This window comes from Chinchilla lanigera, unplaced genomic scaffold (genome assembly GCF_000276665.1).
Source record: "Chinchilla lanigera isolate Chin_1 unplaced genomic scaffold, ChiLan1.0 scaffold00040, whole genome shotgun sequence".
In the NCBI taxonomy this organism is placed as follows: Eukaryota; Metazoa; Chordata; class Mammalia; order Rodentia; family Chinchillidae; genus Chinchilla; species Chinchilla lanigera.
Window position 1 is genome coordinate 11,698,167 of NW_004955441.1, and position 21,438 is coordinate 11,719,604.

General features: G+C 38.2%; 1 protein-coding gene across 4 annotated transcripts in view; it reads left to right on the forward strand.

Moving 5' to 3' along the window:
• The window catches only part of Camkmt (calmodulin-lysine N-methyltransferase), a 376,955-nt gene that overhangs the window by 244,228 nt on the left and 111,289 nt on the right, over positions 1-21,438 (forward strand). The window lies entirely within an intron of this gene.

The following is a 21,438-nucleotide window of genomic DNA, read 5'->3' on the forward strand; positions in this document are numbered from 1 at the left end:
TTTTTTTGGTTTTTTCTCCGGTACCGGGAACCGAACTCACGACCTTGCGCTTGCCAGGCAGGCGCTTTGCCGCTGAGCTAAATCCCCAGCCCCTACATGATTTATCTTGCATATCCTGGGTTCACATCCCTTACTTTATAGACCACCATGCAATAAGAAACTTTGAAGATTCTTTTGCAGAAAAATAAATTGATCAGAATTCCATTTTATAGATTCTAGACATGACTTGTATTCTAGGCATGCTGAATAACGCTTTTAAAAGCAGAGGAGAAGCTGGGCTAACATGATTCCTTCCAGTTCCAGGGTTAAATAGCTGGGACTGCTCCTTAGAGGAGGTTAGAAATCTAACTTAGTGTTGTCATGTGTTGCTTTATTAAGACATAGTACACACACATGTGCACACACACACACATATACACAAGATAGTTAAGATAGCTATACTACTAATTTTTATTAGTTCACTGAAAAGAAAGGTTTATGCTTATATCGTCTGGTCAGTTTTTCATGCCTGTATCTTGTAATCTGAGCAACTACTTTGAAGATAACAATAAGCAATGTACTAACCATTGTTACTCTCCTACTGTATTGTTTTGAAATTTTGTATCATTGGTTTTGTTGTTTTTTTCTCTTTAAAAATTAAAAGAAAAAAGACATAATACACTGAACTGACCAATCGACTTAAAGTAAGTAGTAGGTTATCCAATACTGGGTTGGCATTCACGGCAGTGAAATTGATTTTGTTATATGCAAGCCATCACTTATAAGCAAGAGTTATAGCAGACACAACCTAGCTGAGGTCTAACTGAAGTTTCCCATGTAGTTATTGTAATGGGATGTCTCTGTTTTCATAGTCATGCTATGCTTTCTTCTTAGAGACAGAAAGGAGACACACACAAAGAGAGAAACAGAGACTTGATATCTATAAGTACAGACTTTTCACATGAAAGTAGTAAATCTGACCCTAATATTTTCCTAAGTAAGCTTAGGCAAATCACTTCTTTGGCCTGTATTATGCTCAGAAGTGAGGAAATAATGGCTCAGCTCACTAGACAAGAAGTTGGACTGAGGAGGCAGAACCAGGCAATACTGGAGATCCCAGAAATTAGCAGTCCTGGCTAGCAGGAAAGCCAGAGCAGGCCCTTGGAGGTGGCAGGCAACTGAGAAGCCGCATGTTTTGAAGGTGAGCGGCCAGGAAGACAGAGTTAGGATCTAGATGTGCACACACTTGGAGAATGGAGGTGAAGAGCCAGGCCTAAGGAAAATCTCAGTGACTGACCAGGCAGGTTGCTTCAGCTCAGCAGAGTCTCTGCCATCCCCGAGGCAGTTACCAAGATAACATAATTGCCCCCAAGAGCTTAGCAAGGTAACTTGGGTGCAGGTAAGAGCCTGACTGGGATGGGCAACAGCAAGGACTGAAAGAAAGATGGTTTGCAAGAAGTCAGTGTTCCCCAAGTTTATCCTCTAATGAAAGATGTCCGCTCCTTATTTTGAATTTATAGCAGTTCTATAAAATATTTTCACATCAAATAAGTAAGAGTTCTCCCCAAAGTACATGAAAATGTGTTAAATGTATCTTTGTTGTGAGACAGGGTCTCATTATAGCTCACGGTGGCCTTTTTGAACTCACTATGTAAGATAGGCTGACCTTGAATTCATGGCAGTCCTCCTGCCTCAGCCTCCAGAGTGCTGGGATCACAGGCACGCACCACCATGCCCAGCTCTAAATGTGTCTTTATATATACATTTCCTATGAAATTTAAGGGCAAAGGTACTAACCGAGTATTGTGGGGCATTTCAGTAGTCCTAGCACCCTGGGAGGCTGAGGCAGAAGGATTACAAGTTCAAATTCTACTTGAGCAATTTAGGGAGATCTTGCCTCAAAATAAAAAGGGCTGGGATATAGCTTAATATAAAAGCTTTGGGTTCAGTCTCCAATGCTATGCCCTCTCAGATGATAAACTCTGTCCAGAATACTTATTTATGACAAGTATGATAGAGTTAAGTTTGCTTTTTCCAGCCTGTCTCCATACTTGATTTTGTCCTCTGCCTGAATAATTGTGTTTAGCAAGTCTGCCTTTCTCTTCCTCCTTTTTACCTAACCTATCTCAAACAACTGAGCTAACATCGCAGTAGAAGCGAGAACATTCTCTATTCTGAGTTTACCTGGCAGTAGATAGAGCAGTGCTCTGAATTGACAGGCATTGTAGCAGGGAAGAGGGAAAAATCGAGTTACCCAAGTATTTGACACACTGCTGTTGAAAGCTGTCCAAAGGCTGGTGGGTGTTCAATAAAACCAAAGTGGGCTGTGGCCAGGGGCACCTGTAGAATGGCTAATGGCCATCATTTAGCTGTCATTCATTTTTCAGTTCAAATTGTTTTTAAATACCTTGTTAGTTCAGAATGTGTTTGCTTAAGTCATTTCAGGAGTAATACTTTTCTCCAGGAGGCAATTAGGTATTCTTCATTTTATAGCTCTTGAATAATAGCTGAGAAAACTGCAGTTGCACAAGCAAATCGCAGATAAACACCAGATTATCATATTAAAGTCTTTATTAGTCTGTCAGAAGAATTTTTTTTGGCATTGAATGCTTTTTAGTTTTTTATTATCCTTCTTAAAAAAATCAGAAAAACTTCCCAGTGTTACTTTAGTTTTAAGGAAATTATTCAAGTCTCCATTTTTATAAGAAACTTAATTGTTTCTCTACCTCCTGCCCCCACATTACTTTACTAAAGTAGCAAATTTTGCTTTTGAATTTTTAAGGATGTATAACTATTTTAATTATTTCTCTGAGCTATCCAAAACCTCTGTGCTTCAAGCTGTATTAGAAAAAACCTCTTGTATCAGATTTGGTGGTAGTATTAAGAAGCCTGTTAGGGATTCTAAACCCAGTATGGCAGTAGTTGTTTAAAATAATGCTCTCTTCCACTTATGTACAGAGTTTCTTTTGCATTTGAAAAGTCATCAAATTAAAATGTTCTTAAATCTATAAACATATTTGTATTTTGCCTGTGGAACTATAGATATTTTCTTTTTTAATTTGCAAATTTTGTATTAGTACATGTTTGCAGAACGTAATTACATTCCTTGTAAGGAGTTGGTACATGTACGTAACACATGGGTTCTTAATTTTTTTTCATCTGCTTCTTCTTGTCTCCCTCTACGTCTTGTTCCCCTTCCCATTTGAGAAAGATCTATCTCTCTACATTCTATCATCTATCTTTTATTTTGCTCTCCTATACTTTTGTTTTCAACTGTGGTCTCATCTCTAGGACAGACCATGTCTTGAATAGATATTCCTCTTTTGTTTCTTCCAGTGTCCAGGCAGTGTTTTGGAAGTTAGGTTATCATTCAATATTGTTCCATTTCTATTTGAAATAGAGCTTTGGGTTCCCAAGATTTTAGGGGGATACACAGAACTCTCCTTCCAGCCCCCCACTGTCCAGTGAAATCTACCTTTCCTCTATTAAGTCATTATATCATATTCAAAAAAGAAAGAAAGAAACTGAAGTTGCTTCAGAGTCAGAAGAAATTACTACAGAGTCTAAACTCCTGCCATCTGCTTTGTGTGAAAACTCCCCTAGAAAGAACCCAAGCAAAAAGCTAGATATTTCTCCTTATTCCTCACCCATAGTGTTTGTTATCTTTCACGAGGAACCAAGCTATCTCATGGAAAAGGAAATAGTCCTCCAAAATAAATGATAGAATATAATATAATTTGTGATTTGTTTTTTTAGACAGTAAAATTACATGGCATCTTGACTGCCTGCTTATTAACCGTGTGTCCTTCCATGAAGAATATTGTTTAGACAAGAGAGATAGACGAGCCGCAGACACATCCTATCCCTTCAGATACATCTGATGAATTGCCTCTGACATTGCTTGACCTTTGCCTGTTCTGGCATATGTGGTCAGTGACCGAGGCCTTGACTGCCAGCTCTGCTTCCTTAGGTAGAACTGACACATCTGTAGCCACTGGCAAGCCCAAGCCCTCATGTGGTGGAGAAGATTATCTCTGGATTGTCTGAACTGCCACTTTGGCTCCTACAATGGTTTGTTCCACAGCAAGTTTGATGTTTTCATTACATCCCCAAATACACTGATAGCCTTTGGCTTTTGACATAAACAATATAGACCCTCCTTGACTTAAAATGGGGTTGTCTCAATAAACTCGTGACAAAATGAAAATTTTGTAAGTCTAAAATGTGCTCAGTCTACCCAAACTACGAAACACCATAGCTTAGCAACACCGCACTGTAGAGTATCAGTTGTGTCGCCTCATGATTGCATGGCTGATGGGGAGCTACCACTGGCTGCACTGCCCAGGCATCTCAGGAGATGCATATCACTAATCTGGGAGAAGATCACCGTTCAAAATTCCAAGTACAGTTTCTAAATGTGTATCACTTTCACACCATCATAAAATCAAAAATCTTAAGTTGAACCATTGTATAACAGAGACTATCTGTACACCAGAAAACAAACTACACTGGCTCTCTAATATCTCAATCAAAACTACATAGGATGAGTATATTAACAAAGCCAAATTAGTATATTAACAAAGGTAATTCAGGTTAGAATATGTAACTGAAATGACCAGTTGGTGGAAAAACTAATTAGTTTATTGTGTTCATGTAAATTTCCATTGGCTTTTATCAAGGTGGTGGATATAACTGACTACAGTTTGCCTGCTGCGTAAATAGCAAACACTATCTTTTGTACGTCCCAAGAGGTTATATTCAGTTCTTATAGACGGTTCAGCATAGAAGTTAATCTCTGTGCTTTAGTTTCCTCATCTGTAAAATGTGGGTAATCATGGGACTTGCTTCCTGAGGCTGCAGTGGGCTCTTGTAAGTGACTTGATAGATGTCAAAGCACTTGGGGTAGTGCCTGGTAAGTGCTACACAAATGTAACTGTGGCAGTGATATGTTTTATACACAAGTACATGTTTTTAGGATCATTTTCAGCACCAGCTTTTGTCTCCTGTGGTTGGATATCTGGATTTGGACATTTTGAGGAAGTATTCAAAAGTATTTGAAGTCTGGGATATTTTGTTCTGTTCAATCAATTTGTCAGGATACCCCATTTAATAGAAGTTGCTTGCATGCTTTGAAAATGCAAGATAATTTTATTGGCTATATAATGACACCAGGATAATGCATTTGTAAATATTTGGTATTGGTTCATTCTTAGGCTGACCTGAACAGCTCACACCCCACTCCAACTTGGTTGGTCTAGGGAACATGTTGATTTATCGCAGCCTTGTGCTTTTGCCCTGTGTGATGCATCTAACAAGCACCCATTTTCCTTTTGTCTGAAAACTGAACTTTCCTTATGGAATTTAATACCAGGATTCTGAATATTCACATTGAGCAACAGACAGTTTAAGTGATTTTATTATTGATGTGTCATCAAACAGGTATATGACTATCAATAATATGACTCTTGGTAAAATGGAATAGAAAGAGTACTTTGAATAGAAACATCAAAAATGAAATGAACAGTGGTTCTTAATGTTTTTAAACACCATTTTAATAATGCAATTCAAGAAATATCTCTCATGAATTTGTTCCCCTTTTATGTAGAGCTTTGCTTTGAAAGGTACCATTTTAAGAATCTGAGTGCCTCAAGTCCTCTGCCTATTTAGCTTCCAGGTGTAAAAACAGACTGTCAGTAAGCTCACTGGTTAGCACACAGTGTAAGAGTGTGGGCTTGGAGTTTATGGCATCTAGCTTCATGTCCTGGATTTGGCCCCTCACTAGCTTTGTGATTTGGGCAAGTTGCTTAACCCTGTTGACCTCAGTTTCCTCATACCTAAAATGGAGATGCCTGCCCCATACCAGTGCTGTGAGAACGAAATGAATCAATCAATAAAACACAACAGTGTCAAACTCGGAGTCAAAAAGTTGCTGCTAACTAGTACTATCATACTAGAACTGATAATGTCATTTTTATACTATTGTACTAGTATTTATAATGTCATTGTTCAACCCAGATTTTTGTTGGTAACAGAATTACTATGAGAAATTGTGGAGCATATAGCTCTATTGTAATGTTGATATCAAAATGCTTCCTTTAATGCCTCAACATTAATCTGTTAGCCATGATTTTGCTCAAAACCTTTTTAAATTCTGAACATACCCAACCTGAGCCACCTCTTCGAGTATGAGTTCCATAAGCTCATTCTGCACAAACCTGACATAAAGTGCCCAAGGCCACCTGTTCTACCTTCTGGAGAGGTGCCTTCTACCTCTCTCTGTTTGGACTTGGTGAACGTACCACTTTTGATCTTCAATCACAGTGCTTTTTGCTTTGTTTTCTTTTTAAAATAAATCCCTGTTGCCTACTTTTTTTCACATCCTGATCTCTTACTTAGGCAAACATTCTTTCTCTGTATCAGGAGTAGCAATTTTTCCATATGAGAGGATAGCATAGCCCTCGTCTTACAAAACCCGTCAGATCCACTTGTTGTTGCAGTATAAGATTAAGTTTCATTGTTCAGAATTGTGTGGTATTTTATTTTTTTCTGATTTCTGATGTGAACCGGAACTTTAGAAAAGAAACGTCCTTCTTGTACCAATATTATTATCATTTGCCCCAGCACCTACTCAGCTTCCTCACCCATCTTGCCACCTGGAATCCTGAAATCTTTATGACAGATTTCCCAGGCTTATGAGTACTGTTCTTAAAGTACTTACGAGTACTATTTGTAAAGGCTTGTGTTCTTTCCAGACCTCTTAACTGAATAGTTCATGTGTTATCACACATGAAATAGTAATGGTATGCTACTTTGCTTTTGCTGCCTCTCATGCAAAAACATTAATAGAAAACTATTGGTAAGAGAAGATACCTTTATCTTTGTTGGCTAAAAGTCATTTGGAGTGCCATCTGAATGATGCCATGGCTGACATAGGCAGACCACAGGAAAGTAGATGAAACAAACCTGAAGGATATGCACAGAACAAGCAGAGAGAAAATAAGAATGTAAATGGAACAGAGGCTCATCTGGTGGAAGGAATTAAAGTGCCCTTTGAAAGTGTCTCAAGTGCTTCCTAGGGGCAGCTTCCGTAAGCCAGCTGTGTTGAGCCTCAGCCAAATGTCTTCTTGACCTCCGCTGTTTCTGGGGCTGAAAGGGTACAGGTCCTTCATACACATGCATTATGATTCAGGAAATGAATGTGATCCAGGTATTTGACTAGAAGACTGGTCGTCAGGAAGCACTGCTTCTGCTTGCCTAGATTGTGTCTGGGATTATGTGTGTGACTCTGTGAGAAGTCTCTGACCTTCCTGTTGGGGAGATAAGGCATGCCCCATGAGGGTGCTGGCAAGCCTGACGAATGTGTCTAAACTACAGTGGGGAAGAACCGTGGGGGTGAGGAGACCTTGGGTCTGGTCTTTCCAGAGCACAACAGGAAGTGACACTCTGGGGCCCAGCTGCTTTGAGCCTCCTGGAGGGTTCAGTGAAGGACTTCATCCAGAGAATGAAACAGTTAATCTGAATAAACGCAGTTCATACAATTACCCATGGATGACTCTCCAGGGAGACAGACCGACAGAAAGACACACATCAAACCCTACACAAGTTTAATTGATTGAGTCAGCATCATGTCTTACTACCTTGCTTTTGTTTAATATCCATTCTTTTTTTAAAAAATACCCTTTAAGTAAATTATTTCCTATGAGTATATTGAAGGTGGTTCTTCCTGTTCATTTGCAAAACTTCAGCTGTTCCAGCATTTTAAAATAGTCCTTAGGGAACACCAATGAATACAAGATATTCCAACCAATCAGGTGGATTTGGTGGTACCAGCAAGATATGGAGACCGTGATAGAGGAGGGAACTTCTTCAAATTACCGAAATGTCAATGACACCATGAAACAGTTAATAAATGTGCGAAGGTATATAACTATATGGTAGTACAAGGAATGGACTATACTGAAGTTATTCAATGGAGCAGAATTATGTGATAGGTTGGAGAAGTGAGGGAGGGCTGGATAGAGGAAAAAGAGTTGAGCCAGTTCTTAAATGCTGTGTAGGAGCTAGTGGGTAAAGATAGAAGGGAGACCTATCAAGCCAAAGAAAATGATAACTTAACTGCAAAGTTGTTTAAAAGTTTTTAATGGAGAAAGCTATACTCATTCATATTTTTTCTTTTTTTTACTGGTGGGAAAGAATAAAATATTTCCAGAAGAATTTGGAAAACAATTTAATTATAGGACATTTCTGTGTTTATCTCAGAAAAATATGTATATCCTCTTATTTAAAAGTAACCTTTAACCCTTCTGATATGATCCAGAAACGCTCCTGTATTTCAACATCATTTTGACTACATAATTACACTTTCCCCCCTCTGAGCCTGAAAGATAAGATGCTAGTATCGTACCTGGGATCAGTTAACATTTCTATGATGTATAGATATGATTGATGTTAATACATTATGGTAAAACAGACAAACGAGATAGTGCCAGTGTGTGGAGAGGTGGTACTGATGAACTATTATCTCTGTAACAGCCCTCTCATGCAGTGATCACCTTTTGTGACAAAAGACAGTGTCTTTGTATTTTTTCCATTGCATAAATGTGGGTAGAGATGTTTTTAAATAACATAAGTGTGATCATCTTTGTGCATTATTAAGTTGCTCATAGAGATCATATTGTATGAGTGCAGAGGAACCTGAATCCAATCTTGAGCTGTCAGTGGAGAATGTCAGTCATTTCAGTAAATCGCCCCCGTAGTGTCATCATGTATAATTCTTTAATTTTAGGCCTGAAAATCTATGAAAGAAATACGGTGTAAAATGTACCCAAAAGAACTGCCTTGTTTAATACATTTGATATTGTGCTTGGCAATAAAAACAAACCCTACAGTACTTAAAGTCTATAAGTTGATTTTGCCAAGGTACTCAGATGGGATGGTAACCCACTGCCTTGGCATAGATGTTCTTTAAAAAATGTATCACGTTTTCAAAGGATTCATTTAATTTAACCTATTTTAATACATAGAAGTTTTGATGTAGTTTCCTTTCTTAGTCAATTCCAAAGAGTCTAAAATGATTATCAAAGCTGAAAAGGCTTTTTGTATTTTCTTCAAATGGTAAAGCCATGTATGTGAACAACAAGGCTGATGAATTTGCTGTTTTATTTAGTTGACATTTTAATTCAAAGTGTAAACTGAAGTTTCTTTTCATTGCATTGCACTATTAATATTATTCTGTTTTTGGTTAGCTTGGGTAAAAATTGTTCACTGGTGTCATTTTTGATAATTAGCCTTTTATATCTTGGGGTTTTTGGTAAGCAAATAAATATTTTAAATGTAATTGGTGCAATTACTGTATGTGCATTGAACAACTTTATATTGAGCTTCATGTCATGTCACATTTTTATGCTAGTGGGTTTTTTATGATTTTTTTAATTGTATGTGGTATTCTTCTGAAGTATATAATTACCAGCTCAGCCTTGAGTTGGAGAAGCAAGAGTTCTGTCGTTCCTACAAGCAGATTTGTATTGAAAGATACAGAAAAGCTTGCATTTTTTTCTCCTAACATTCCTTCCCCATCGATAAAAGTAGTTCATGTCTGAATATTAATGCTACTTTTACATCTCGTATAATCCCAGCCTCACATTGTCCTAGTAGGGGTTCAGGCAAACAACTCAAGCCTAGTCCAGATTTCACTGGGGGGAAACTAGAAAGTTGGGAGCAGAAATGAGAGGCAGTGGTGATTAGGAGCCCCGGGGGTAAAAGCGGAAATGAATGAGAACAAAAGAATCGTTAGCACAAGGTGCCCTGCCTTTGTGGCAACGCAGAACGCAGAGAAGCTGTAAGATGGTGGCGTTGCTCTGGTCCACCTGTCTCGTATTCCAGCCACTTATGGACCAGGCAGAGAGGCACGGGCCAAAGGTTTGTATAAAGGAGAGTGTGAGAAGGGGAAGTAGCATGCCCTTGAGTCTCAGAGGTTTAGGAGAGATTTTAGAATAGCTGGATGAAAAATGTTAAACAATACCAAAAGGCTGTTGGAAAAGGTCCTTATGAACATAATCCATTACCCATACGTATATGATAAGAGTTAAAGCAGAGAATGAGAAGAAAAGTGGACAGATTTTGGCCCCCGCTAATACTGTCTTCCAGGGGTTGGGAAGGCTGACTGACGAGGCGTGGCGTCCTACTGAAGGGCCAATGAAATTATCTTTGCTTGATAGCAGGCTGTTCTGTTGTGGAGCATTGCAAGCTTCCCAGTAACACTTAGGGCCATTAGAACCTTACATGTGTTCCCACTGCATGTCTTAAGAGGTTTTCTACTTTAAAATTCTAGCACCACCTTCCATCTTCTGCTCCCAACCTCTTCATTGCTTCCAAATGAAATATGAACTAGAATGAGAAGAAAACAGAGATTTATGATGGTGAACCTCAGTCATGACATTGTACTCTGCTTGAATTACGATAAAATTATTGGAGATACCAGTGTAAAAGGCACCTTGTAGGAAAGTTATTAGCAGTGTAGCATTTTCAGACTGTATGAGAGTATGGAGCCCATCTCCCAAATGGACTAGGTCAGCTCCGATTGGATATGAATGACAACAGCATGGTTTTCAGCTGTTTTCTGCATGCTTGTGCTGTAACTTTAAAAAGTTAGGCATTCCTAAGAGACATATTGTTTTTTTCCAAAACAATATTGAATTCTATAATGCTTGTGAAGGTTGCCACAGATGGCCACTATACCTGTGTCATGATACAAAAATAAGGGTCAGAGGGAAAGAGAAGCATTATCAAATTTCTTACAATTCCATCTAGTGCTTCTGAAGCTGAACTTTTACTGGATGTGATAAAACCCAATAGACAATTTCTTTACTTTACTGCCTAGATGTGTGAATCCTGTCACATTCTCTGACATCTGTACACTTTATATAAGGTGACGATTTGTCTAGCATGCTTTTTAAGCTACCCTAGAAAATCTTCCCATAAGAAACTTTCTACCTTTTTTTCTAATACTATGGAATCTTGCCAAACTTATATTTATTATAATTTGACGTACTTTATTTACATTGCTTTAAAGAAAACCAGCACCCAACACTGAGCATTCAGTTAGGGATTGAAACCAGGGCTTCACATGTGCCAGGCAAGCATTCTGTCACTGAGTTCTATACATCCCCATCCTTTTAAATTTTATTTTGAGATAGAATCTTGCTAAGTTGCCCAGAATGGCCTCTAACCTATGATCCTCTTGCTTCAGTCTCTTGTGAGTGGCTGGGATTGCACCACCACACCCTGCTTTTATTCATGCTTTTAAAAGAACTATATCTTGTCTCACTGGTAAATTATTTAGATCGTTTGAATGTTTCAGCTGAGAGAAAGGTGAAGGCCAAAGGATCTGTTCCGTTCCCCAGCTGGATGGAAGGTGAGTGTCTCAGAAAGTCTCAGAGTCTTGCAGTGAGTCTAGCCTCTAAGAGTGTTAGATCCATTACTGCTCAGAGCTGTGGTTTGAAAGTGCATGTCTGTAGGTGGACCTGAGCTGAAATCAGAATTCAACATTTTTCCATCTCAGGATTTTAATTAAAGTTAGGTTTTTTGAGTTTTAGTTTTTTTAATCTGGAAATCAGAAATAGTAAAAGAATCTGATGCATGGAATTGTTGTAAAGATTAAATCAGACATAACCTGAAAGCACAATACCCGGCACATTCTAAGTGTTGGAAAATAGTATCCATAATGACAGTTCTATTATTATTATTATTGTATCATCACATACTCACCATACTTGAGGGTGATGAAAAGAGGATTCTAGCTAGCATTGTGTTTTGCTGAATATTCAGTTCTGTTCTAATTAAAAATTGTATTAATGATAAAAATACACAGGTGTTCTCATCTAGTATACAGCTAATGAGAAAATGCTTTGGTGGACAGAATTCAAATTCTAGATTAGATAATAGAGCAATGGATTAAACATAAGATTGAATTTAAGAAAAATAAGGGGGAACTCTGAAACTAGGTCTCCCAGAGTACAGAGTAATATTAGTAATACTAGTAATATTAATATGAAGTTTTACAAAGTACTAGAGTACTAGTACAGAGTAATGCAGAATAGTGGAGTACTAGTAGAGGATAAATATGATATAGTTTTATAACAGTATGGCTAAAAATATTGAGAGATTTTGAGCAATAAGTCAAAGATAATGCCATTCTAGCTACCTTAATCAAAGTAGTATATCTCCAAATCTTTTTTTGTTCCTGGGGATGTAAGTCAGTGGTACAGCACTCATGTAGCATGTGCAAAGCCCAGAGTTCAATCCCCAGCACTGCAAACAAAAGCAAAAATGACAAAAAATCTTTGCTTTTTTTGTCATGATTAGCTCACTAGTAATATCGTCTTCAGTTCTGAGGGCCACACATTAAGAGAGTTACTTGCAGTAGATGACCTCCAGTCCATAGCACTTGGTCAGAAATGCTACCTTCCTTGTAGCCTTTGTTTTTCTTTTTTTATTGACATAATAAGTGGACATATTTATGGGCTACAGCATATTTTGTTGCATTGTACAATACATATTATCACATCAGGGTCATTAGTATATCCATCTCAGCAAACATTTATAATGTATTGGTATCAAGGACATTCAAAACCTCTTTTGCCTGTTTGAAACATGCAGTAAATTCACGTTTGTTATTATACCGTGCTATAGAACACTACAGCTTATTCCTCCTATTTAACTGTAATTTGTGAGCTACAGTTTTTAATGTTATGGGGAGAAATGGTTACTCTGATATCCTTTGAATGTGAATGTTACTTTTTTAGGGGACAATATAATAGGACCTATCCAAATAATAGTAATAATAATGCACATATTCTCTGACTTAATGTTCCACTTCTAAGTATCTATCCAAAAGAAATATTCAAATTATGTAAGTGTGAATCTAAGTTCTATGCATTTCCCATTTTCTGCAGAAGTGTGAGACTATAAAAATGATAGTATAAATTGCAACTGTGCAAAGTAATCTTAATAATCAGTGGAAAAACTGTAGTTTTTCTTGATCTTTAAATTTTTGTAAAAAATATTAAAAACTTCCTTTTTGTTTGTAAATGTATAGAAAAATGGGGAAAACAACAAAACTAATACTTATTTAGCTCACTGCAATTTAAAACACTAGAAATAAAATTGAATTTTAAATAAAAATTAAATAAAATTATTTAGAATAAAATAAAAATTAATGTATTTAATTTCTTTGCAAGCAAAGAACAGAGCTTGCCTTAATAGTCTTATCATATAACTTACCGTAAGAAGCCAGTGTCTTTTTCTATGCCTTGACAAATTGTCGTACTTCTTTTTAAGTTAGGATCAGCTTCCAACATTTTATCCTTTGCACTTTGCATGTTGTAAGAAATCTTCAAGAGTTCCTTTAATCTAAAATTGTTTTGCCAGTGTCACTTGCTCTGGGATGTCTTTATCTTTTCTGTCACAAACACTTTCCTCATTTATGTCACTACATTTGCCTCCACCCCGACCCTCTAGCCGCATGCCTAGCTAGAGTCTTTCCAAAGGCAGCAGTTGTCGGTGTTTCCACAGTCAGCTCCTTCTCAGTACATAACTTGTTGGTGTTCCGTTCAAATTTCACTCTGCTGTTATCACTTGCTTCTCTGTTTTACTTTACTTTTTGTTGGCCATTTCCTTTTTCAAAATTATTTTTTGTCAGGTGTCATTTGGGAGACAGGCAGGTAAAACAGCTACATGCTTTGCCCTCTGTGCATGAACTGAATAACAGATGCACAATGAATAATTACCAACAGACTTGAAAAGAAATAATATGATTGGTTACTGATCATAATGTTCTTGTATTATTTATAGGGTGATTTGTGTGCTGGAAAGGTAGCAAGAAACTTTATACTTTCTGCCATTACTTATGGTTAATACATTGGGATCTGAAATCTGAACTGTGTTGCTGAGGGACACGTGTGTAACAGAAATTTACACATACTGGAATCATGAAAGGCACAGATTGCTTGCATAAGACGTGTGCCACGCAATTGTTTATGGTAGAAAAAAAGAGATGATAACCTAAATAAAGAAACATGCAAAAGCAAATCTCCAGTATGTAATTGTTAAAAACCAATGAGTAGATCTTCTATGTGTTAGCACAGAAAGCTGTCTATGATATATTATTCAGTGAAAAAAGTTTGTTGTAGAACATTGTGCTATAATATCATGTGTATTTTCATTTTTATTTTTTGTCATCTATAAATTTTTAATGTTTTTATTTTAAAGAAAAAACAATAAAAACAATGATACAAAATTTCAAAACAAAATAACAGGAGAGTAACAATGGTTAGTACATTGCTTATTGTTATCTTCAAAGTAGTTACTCAGATTATAAGACATGGGCATGAAAAATTGATCAAATGATAGAAGCACAAACCTTTCTTTTCAACGAACTAATAAAAATTAGTAGCATAGCTATCTTATCATATATGTATATTTTTCCTTTTCCCTTCCTTCTTTTCTCCTTTCCCTCATCCCAGTTTCTCTTTCCTTTTGAATAGTTTCTTTCCAGTTCCCAGTATCTACTGTACATTTTGTATCTTATTTACTCTTCCAGCTTCTTAGACTAGGGAGACAATACAGTGTTTACACATGCAAGACTGAGTATGACCCACTCATGAGTATGGGTCTCAAAGTGCATCCACTTCCTTATCCTTCTTTATAGCTGAGTAGTACTCCATTGTATAAAAAGATCACGTCTTTTTTATCCATTCCTCAGTTGATAGGCATTTGGGTTGTTGCCAAGATTTAGCTATTACAAATTGTGCTATTATAAATATGCACTTATATCACTGTGGTATGATGTTAATTCTTCTGAGAAAATACTGAGAAAGTGAATAGCTAGGTCAAATGGGACCTCTAATCCTAGTTTTTTGAGGAATGTCCACACTGATTTCCACAGTGGTTGCACTGTCTACACTCCCACCAACAGTGGAAAAGTATTCCTCTTTCCCCACAGCCCCTCCAGCACTTGTTGTTGGTTGATTTCTTGATGATAGCCATTCTTTCTGGAGTGAGATGGAATCTCAGTATTATTTTAATTTGCATCTCTCAGATGATCAGCGATGTTGAACAGTTTTTCATATATTTATCTGTCATTTGTATTTCTTTATCTGAGAAGTGTGTTATTCAGCTCAGATGCCCATTTTTTGATTGGGTCTTTGAATTTTGGGGGGGTTCTTAATTTTTTTCAATTCTTTATATGTTCTAGATATAAGTCCTTTGTCTCAGAGTCCATTGGCTACAATATTTTCCCACTCTGTGGGCTGTCTCTTTACTCTGCTGGTGGTTTCTTTTGATGTGCAAAAGCTTTTTAGTAAGATGAGATCCCAGTTGTTGATTCTTTGGCATATTTCCTGTATAGTTTGGGTTTTGTTCATGAAGTCTCTGCCTACACCTATGTGCTTCCTACTTTCTCTTCCAAAAGATTCCATGTTTCAGTTTTAATATTTAGAGCTTTAATCTATTTTGACTTTATTTTAGTGCATGGTGATAGACACGGGTAGTTTTAGTAGTTTTAGTCTTTGGCATGCAGACAGCTAATTTTTCCGGTACCATTTATTAAAGAGCCTATCTTTCTTCCAGGGAACATGTTTGGCCCCTTTGTCAAAGATAAGGTGGCTGAGTGTGTTTGTAGTTGTGTCTGCATCTTCTATTGTCTTGTTCCTAATTTTAGAGTGAAAGCTTTCAGTTTTTGTCCATTGAGTATGATGTTGACTGTTGCTTTGTCATAGATGGCTTTTCTCAGGTTGGGGTAAAGACTATCTATTCTGATTTTCTGTAGGCTTTCTATCCTGAATAAGCACTGGACTTTGTCAAAAGCTTTTTTGTGTGTCATCTTGTAACTGTTGAATTTATTTTTCATGGTCTTTAGCTATTTTTCAGATATCTTTCTTTTTTTTTGGTACCAGGAATCAAACTCAGGACCTTGCACTTGGCAGGCAGCAGATATCTTTCTATTCCTGATCACTAGCTGCAATTCTGTCTTCAAAATCTGATAATCTATCCTCTCCTCCATTCCATCTGTTCATATAATTTCAATGGAGGATTTAATCTCTTGTATTTCTGTTTGAATCTGTTTCATAGATTCCATTTTTTTCTATATTGGGCATTTTTTGTTTCCATCATTTTTCTAAGCTTGTCTATTCTTTCATCTGCATCTTCTCTAATATCTTTGACTTTAAGCATCATTTCTTTTTGTACCTGAGAGGTTACTTTCTCTACAGACTTTTCCACTTTTCACTTTTGTTGCTATCATTGTTGCTTTTTCACTTCTGTTGCTATCATTTCATAAAGTTCCAGTGTCTGACTTCCAGTTTCATCTATCTGATTGTGGTCTGGGCTTATCCTGTGTGGGCTGGGGGTCTAGGGTTGCATTTTGCTTCTGCATCTTGTCATTTTCTATTTTCTCTTTTTTATTTTATTTTGTTTTCTATGTTGATGCTTGCTGATTTCTTATGATAGCTTTATCACTAGTACTGCAGCTTCTGTGGGAGATGTCTGTTCTTCAGGGTTGGCCTCTAGATGTAGGTGGTTCTTTATAGCTATCCCAAGAACCTGCCTTCCCCATTTGTAAAGGATGCAAAGTTACTATTTGACTCAGCTCCCAAATCTTTTGGTACTGGGCTGTGGTGGTGATTATGACCCCATACAATCACAGCATTATCATATAGGGTAGAAAAACATTATAACATGTATGACATCCTGGCTAAAGTAGTACAGTTAGTAATAACAGTAGTTTCAAGGACAATTTATTAACCTGCTACCTCCAACCACAGGAGCAAACTCTAAAGTTATATAACAAAATCAAACCTATAGGTATGAAGTGATTTCCCCTTAATGGAGTGATATTAACCTTTTGTGGGGTACAAGAGGGGGTTAAGATGGGTAGGGTCAGGATTAAGTGATGAATGAGGTCAAATATAGTAGAGTCAAGGCTGGAGGTCAAAGGATGATCACAGGAGTTTTGGGAAACTGGAGCACACAGGAGGGAAAGAGTGAAATAGAATGCAAAGGAGTAATTAGAAAGGGAAGGGACAATGTTTACTCACTGGAAAGTTTAAATTCAAAAAGTAGTTGAGGAAAGAGAGGAGAGGATCAATAGAAGAAAATGAAAAAGCTAAGAAACCTAAACAGTGAAAAAAAAAGAAGGCAGAAAGAGGAGAATGGAAAAGAAAGAAAAGAAAGAAAAAAGTAGACCCAAGAAAGAGAGGAGAGAAGAGGAAAAAAAATTCAAAAACAAACATAACCACAAAAATATAAGACCAAACAAGACAACTTGCAGCCAGACAGGCAAGGGCTAGCTGACCAGAAAACAGGGAGAATAAAAGTAGGAAAGTACCTCTGGTGTTTACCGTCCTGCGTTAGTGCCCGTGTCAGATCCCAGAAATGTGCTGAGCACTCCAGCTAAGTTGCCATGGAAGCGTGCCGGGTGTGGAGCTGGGTTACCCGCTGGCTGTGGGGCTGGGACTGGTCTTCTGTTGGTGGAGCTCTCCAGAGCCCGACTGCTGGCTCCTCGCTGCTGCTTCAGACACTTCCGTGTTGCTGGTCTCTCTGATTACTCCGTGCACCCAGACCGGCTGTCCTGGAGCTCGTGGATTCTGATAGGTCCGCCTGCCAAAGGCGGTGTGCGCCTTGTGCCCAGGACCAGCCTCTCATGTATCTTTACAGTCTACCTATTTACATTTATATTTGGATTTGATAGAAAAAGATCCAGAAAGCCCTTGTAATTGTCATCGACGGTTACTTAGGAAGAATAGAAATTGGAACTGGAGTTTGGTGTTAGGGGACTTTCATGTTGTACTGTCATACTCATGTTTAAAAACTAAACACCTGGTTCTTTTGTTAAATTTTTAAAACAAACGAATTTTTAAAAAATCTAACGTGGTGAACCATTTCAGATACTAAGCCTGTGTAAACTCTGTCCCAAGGAGAACATGCTGGCATTCTTTAAACATTGGAAAGGAAGCCACTAGAAGGGAATTATATTTCTACTGAAAGATAGTGAACTGCACGAATAGGACCAAAGGGTACAATAAAGAGATAAAATTTGGAAACTATAGAAGTTTAAATGTTTCTATAGAAACCAGATACAGCAGGCCTGGAGTCCTTTTAAAGGGCACCAAGTTGTTCTTCACAGCATGATATGCTTGGTGCTGTGTTCGCTGTGCTCGCCCTCTTTCTTGAGAACAGACTCCTCAGCCTCACTTGTGAGAATTTGGAGTTAATCTGCTTCTGCTGTTTGTAGGAGTTAGAGCCGGACTCTGAGTCAGTCTGCTTGAGTCTAACTCCGGTAGCATCACTTACTAACCTTGGGTGTGTGCCTTACCTTTCTGAGTCTGAGCTTCCTTATCTGCAAAATGGGTTAATGAAATTAATTCTACCATTGCGAGCAGTGATATCTTTAAGGAGGAGTTGGGGTTGTTCATGTCTTCCCCTTCCACAACCTCTATCAGCTTGTGCCCAAGCTACCCTAAATAAGCACACAATCTAAATTTTAATGTGGCATTCAAACGAGTGCTTTAGTTTTCCATGCCTAACTAAATTATAACTGTAAATCTTTCATTTGTACAAAGTTATTTAGAAACACTGCTATCTCAGAAGGTTGTTGAGGGTATTAAATAAGATAATTAATGTAAGCCTTTCAGCATGATAACACATAGTAAAGAAAAATTGTACATGGCTATGTATCCCACTAAGTCATGGTGTTTTTGTAAGTGATGATGTTTTGAGGAATCTGGGCATGTGTTTGTCATGTTTTCTACTAGGTGAATGGGGAAAAGATGGGTTGGTAGGTAAAATTCTGGCACACTCTTGTTCTCTTAGACCGTGTTTCAGTTGTCCTATTCTCGACTTTCATTGTCTGTTTGGGGGAGCTAGAAAAAACTTCACGAAGGAGGCTACAGCAACACCAGGATTGGAGTTTGGAGGTGGGACAAGAGTCTGCTGGGTGAAAGTCCTCCTTCACAGGATGTACAGAAGCACTGCTCAACATATCCTGTGAGGTTTTCCATGACTGTTTATAAGACTGAAATGACAGGAAGTTTGGTTTCTCTTCTTCTCGATGCATGGCTGCCTTAGGCAGATGGTCCCATTAGAGTGGTGTCACACAGTTATGTTGAGTTGCAAGGGAGGCTAAAAAAGTCATTTTGGCAGAATAAGGTAAAGAAAAAGAGATTGTGAGTGGCATTTGCCAAATGACAATGACTACCAGAGCAAGAAATGCAACTTGTCCATCAGTGGTGGTGCAATGGCAAGCAGAAACGCTGAAACAACACCTGGGATTTGGAGGCAGATTTATTTACATTGATGGACACTTGATTGGGATCGTCCTCAGAATCTCTGGTGGGCTGGGGCGTATATGGGATCAGCAAGCAGGAAGTACAGAGGCAGAATGGCTTGCCAGTTGGGGATTGGTTTGTACAGTGTGCATCACAATGACCAGCTGTGCATCCCAGTGAGCAGCGTTTCTAAGAGACAGGAGCAACTGGAATGGAACAGAAACTATTACCTGGGCAACTGAGAAACTGAAGTATACTGGCTGGGGGTGCATTTTCTGTTACATTTTCCTCCTCCTTTTGTTTCCCAGCAAAGATCTTCTGGGCACATTACATGTGATTTTTGAGGCAAGGCTCAACTAGAAACAGTAACATTAGGGTTGTCGGTGATCCTAGGATGGGCCCTAACTAAACTCCTCAAGATTGTCTTATTACAGAGTTTTTTCCTAAATGATTTGTGGGAAGAGATAATTTCGGCCTGTCTGTTCTGTAACATTACTCTGGCAAGGTAGTGAAGGGTTAATCTGATGGAGGAGAGTGTCCAGTGTATCTTGGATGCTCATCAAATCTTGGTCAGTGTTTGACTGATTGTTCTGTTGACTTGGGCAACCATCCTTAGAGTTTAAGGCAAAAACCACAGCTAATGAGGGGCAGGGAAGCAAGGGGTGGGGTAAACAGCCTGAAAAGACACAAAATTCAAGAGGAATAGCTGGGGAGCAATCCTGTGAACAGTGTCCTCAGGCTTCAGTTGTGCATGGACTGGTCAGTGTCCAGATGACCAGAAGAGGGCTTTGAGTGTGTTGTCTCTTCAGAACGAGCCTCAGAAGAGCTGTCCAGGTGAGCTCTCCAGCAGATCTAAGGCTGGATTTCTGACACTTGTAGATGTAGTTAATAGGTACCTGGGTTATATATGTGTGTGTGGGAATGTCTACAGACATAGCTGCATTAGTTTCTTAGAGCTGCTGCAACACAATGCCACACGCTGGGTCACTCAAAACGTTAGGAATTTATTCTTTTGCCAGTCTAGAGGCCATGAGACCAAAACCAAGATGCAGAGCCATGCTTTATCTGAAATTTTAGGGGAATCCTTCCTTACCTCTTCGTAGCTTTTGCTGATTTACTGGCAGTCTTTGGGTCCCTTCGCTTGCAGCAGCATCATTCCAGTGCCTCCTCTGTGGTCACATCGTGCTCTCCCTCTTGCCTGTCTTCATGGGGCCGGTCCTACTGGATCAGAGGCCCACTCCAGTATAACCCCGGCAAACCTACCTCATTACAGCAACTCAGCAACTGTATTTCCAAATAGGGACACATTGTAAGATGTTGACGGTTGGAACTTCAGCATTTCTTTTTCTTTTTAGGGGGCATAGATACAACTTAATTCATAACATCATACTTTGTGCTTACTGTATAAATAAGAAATGCTCTACCTCCAAATTGTGTCTTTATACACAGATTTTGTAATGAACGTTTAAAAGCCATATTTTATTCCCCAAAACTGACAAGAAATAATTATTTAACTAGAAAGCTGTGGCCAGAAAAGATATTGTGTGATAATTGCCTTTCAAATAACTACTTACAAATTTAGGGGAAAAATCCATTCCTTTACCATATACCAAAAACATGTACAAATGTGTCAGAGTTAAATATTGCATAGAACTTCAGGAAAGAAACTGGTCTTTTGAATAGCTGTGCAGTTAAATGAAGCAGTTGACGTTATACAAGAAAAGATCCATAAGTTCTAACTATATGAAAATGTAAAACAATTGGGCTGGTGGCACACACCTGTAATCCCAGAACTTGGAAGACTGAGGCAGGAGGATCACAAGTTCAAGTCCATGCTGTGCAACTTAGAGAGAGCCTGTCTCAAATAAAAAGAGCTGAGGATATAGCTCAGTGCAAAAGCCCTGTACTGTAAATACTACTACTACAAAAATAATGATGATAATAATGTATAAAATATTTTGTGCAAGAAAAAGTAAATACAGTGGAGGGAATGATAGACTGAGAAGCATTATACTAAACAATTAAAACAAATTAAACAATTCATATGACTATTAAGACCCCCAGTAGCTAGATGGTCAGGTAGCGGGATGTGCCCAGTCTGTAAGAATATCATATTTGTTAAGTAACCACATGGAAA